Raw genomic sequence first — 3,713 nt, 5'->3', positions numbered from 1 at the left:
GGGCATGAACCATCACTCTGTAGTAACACACCCTGCACACGCATGCTCTCCACAGCTAAGGGATTAGCTTAGGGCTTTTAGATAACAAAAAAGAACTTGCAATGTGGCCCATCTCCTTCATAGAGATATGTATAAGTTACCAAGTTCAAGGAGACATGCAGACCCTTAGGTGGGAGAAGAGTGTGAGTGTGTTTCTCTGTGTGTATGCATGTGTGTCTGTGAACTCCTGCTGTTTTCTCCTTGTCACAGTCACACTCTTCCTCATACCCCTCCAACACATCTGTCTGATGATCAAAAGCTAGCGTCGTGTCGGGGCTTTCCTCATCCCCCCCTCCTCTCGTCCTCTGGATGTCTCTTCCTCATCCCCCCTCCTCTCGTCCTCCTCCTCCTCCTCTGGATACCTCTTCCTCATCCTCCTGTTCTCTCCTTGCTGTCTCCTTCACCCAGCCGTTTCTCTCACAGTCTCCAAATCTCATCTTCACGCTTACAGCCCCAATATTGCTCCTTTACTTGCCCACGTTTTGCTCTTTTCTGTAGCCATATTCCTGCCATTTTAAAGAAAGAAACATTTTTTTTGTTTAACTTTTGGTAAGAGCAAAAGTGGATAAAGATTGCTACTACGCAGATGTTTTGGCCCAAAGTGTTCATCAAAGTGTAGGTTTTCTAGAGTAGAGTGAAGTCTCATCATCCTCTGCCCCATGATGCCCCTTGGGCCTTCTTTAGAGACTCTCTTCATGCTCTCTGTCTGTCCTCTCTACACGCTGATGCAGACGGCGCCATAGCAACCAAGGATGTGATGATGAGCTTCCTCTCTCAGATGGTGAAAAAGAGAGCAATAAAATGAAAGCATTTCTGCCGTATCTCCACTATTCGACCGTGGGTATTGCCTGTGTCTGTATGTCCTCCAATTATTCAGCTTTAAAGTTTTAATGAAATCCCAGGCTTATGGGTGAGTAGGCATGTAGGCCTAAACCATATCACTGCTCTGCTGACGAAACATATGAATCGATTGCAACAATAACCAAAATGTTACGCAAGAATTTAGCCTGTTTTTCTCAGTTTTTCTTAGAAAGTTGTAGCGGTTGATTTCATGCAGACATCCTGCTCTCCACCAGGAGATGGCTGTCTGTCGTTGCTGAAGGAGGAGGAGGAAGAGGAACAGTGGTGGAGGAAGAGGAGGAGGAGGAGGAGGAGGAATGGTGGTGGAGGAAGAGGAGGAGGAGGAGGAAGAGGAGGAGGAAGAGAAAGCGGAATGGAGGAGGAGGAAGAGGAGGAGGAGGAGGAAGAGGAGGAGGAGGAGGAGGAATGGTGGTGGAGGAAGAGGAGGAGGAGGAGGAAGAGAAGGAGGAATGGAGGAGGAGGAAGAGGATGAGGAGGAGGAAGAGGAGGAGGAATGGTGGTGGAGGAAGAGGAGGAGGAACAATGGTGGAGAAGAATGGCGCATTGTTCTGAACTCTGGGCTTTTGAACATGCTTGGCGTGTGAGCCTGCCATGTCCACTTATCATCTGGTACGAGCTGGGACACATGGACACATCACGTGGCTCTAATGGAATTCAAAGCGTTTTGAGTCAATTCTAGGGTATCTCCCCCCATGAATATTATGAACATGTGCTTGCACACACACACACACACACATACATACACACACACAAAAACACAGACATACATACATACACACACGCATACACGCACACATTAACACACACACACACATACATGCTCATACACGCATACACACGAACATGCATACACATGCACATACGCACACACACAAACACACATATACTTTGGTTAAAAATGCGTCAGCCAAATGTAAAGTAACACACACACACACACACACACACACACACACACACACACACACACACACACACTCATAAGCACATAGACAACTACACTTACAACCCTTACTCACCTGTTTATCACTGCTTGATTTGAGCAGGTACTGTAGGCACTTGAGAAATAAGGAGTGTAGGGACAAGGGACGTGTTTGTGAAGTCTGTGGGATTCGTGGTACTCAGTAATCAGTAACAGGCATGTCTATTCATAGTCATTTACACTCCAGAATCCATATAGCCGGTGTTCAGAACATCACACAACACTCATTCACTATATAGGGCACTATGTTGTCAATAGGTATCATGTAATTATTCGCTATATAGCGCACTATGTTGTCAATAGGTATCATGTAATTATCCGCTATATAGCGCACTGCGTTGTCAATAGGCTCTATAGTTATTCACTATTCAGGGCACTATGTTGTCAATAGGTACCGTGTAGTTATTCGTGTAGTTATTCACTATACAGGGCACTACTGTATGTTGTCAATAGGTACCGTGTAGTTATTCACTATACAGGGCACTATGTTGTCAATAGGTACCGTATAGTTATTCACTATACAGGGCACTATGTTGTCAATAGGTACCGTATAGTTATTCACTATACAGGGCACTATGTTGTCAATAGGTACCGTATAGTTATTCACTATACAGGGCACTATGTTGTCAATAGGTACCGTGTAGTTATTCACTATACAGTGTTCTATGTGAATGAGTGCATGTTATCAAAGGGTGCGTCTGAAACTGGTCCATATGTAGGACTAGTCTCTGGGAATAGAAGGGAAGGGGGCAGAGCTGAGGTCCCATAATTGTCCTTGTGTGTAATGAGTTTGCTCAAATGATTGGCCTGACCTCAGCATGACCTCGCTATGGTATTGCGCACTCCCGTCAACAAACAAAAATTACGGCTGGATTTATGGTCGCCATTTGATTGCATCTAGCTAGCGAAGCGGAAATTCAGCTCATATATCAAATCCATTTAGACAAAAGAAGACACCACTGACACTTTTGATGGAAAAGGAGAGAGCAGAGGGTGCTCACATGTTTTATTCGTACGGAAAAAGTTTTGCATCTACCAAACGAGGTGCAGCGTAATAATTCATGTTCTTCTACACGAGTACAATGGCTTAAAATGTGACGTCTATGTGGGTTGCAACACCCTATTTCATTATTCACACCTTTCATTTGTGAAAGTTCTCCTGATAGTGTTCCAGATTCATTTTTGAAAGTGCCTCTAATGTTTGGTATATTGACACATCTCTCTCTCTCTTTTTCTCTGTCTCTCTCTGTCTCCCTCTCCCTCTCTCTCATCAGCGCTCATGAGTCACTCCCCTCAGACTCCCAAACCGGTGTGTATGGCATGACAGAGGTGAGTGAGGCACAGTGTCAAGACAAGACATCCCACCTTATGAAGACACACAGATGAAAGCAAATGGTGGCGGGAGTAGAGAAGAAAGGCTGCGTGTTTGAGGGGGACAGAGAGTGGGCATTGTTGAGGCCAGCTGACCGACCGACGAGAACACACACACCTAAAGAGGACACACACTTCAGGAGTGGACTTGTAAACAGACTTTGATCTGGAGGAGTTCTTCACTCCCTTTCCAGTGCTTTCAGCACACTGCCTACGCAAGAATGGGCTCTTTGGAGACGGACAGTTATTTTATTCCTTAAGTGCAGGCAAGACATATGAGTTGTTGAGCATGATTGTTTTTGAATTCATAAATGTTAATGTTTTATTATTGTATTCCCTTCCAACTGTTTGAAGGCATAGCACACCCTCCACCTTGATTGGAACCCCTGCTAGAGATGAGTAAAAAGAGGTCTTTATGAGGAAAATGCAACCTTGAAGGCAAGCAAATAAAAATATTTTTATA

Source organism: Alosa sapidissima, chromosome 3 (assembly GCF_018492685.1).
Source record: "Alosa sapidissima isolate fAloSap1 chromosome 3, fAloSap1.pri, whole genome shotgun sequence".
Taxonomy (NCBI): domain Eukaryota; kingdom Metazoa; phylum Chordata; class Actinopteri; order Clupeiformes; family Clupeidae; genus Alosa; species Alosa sapidissima.
Note: the sequence above shows the minus strand (reverse complement) of the source record.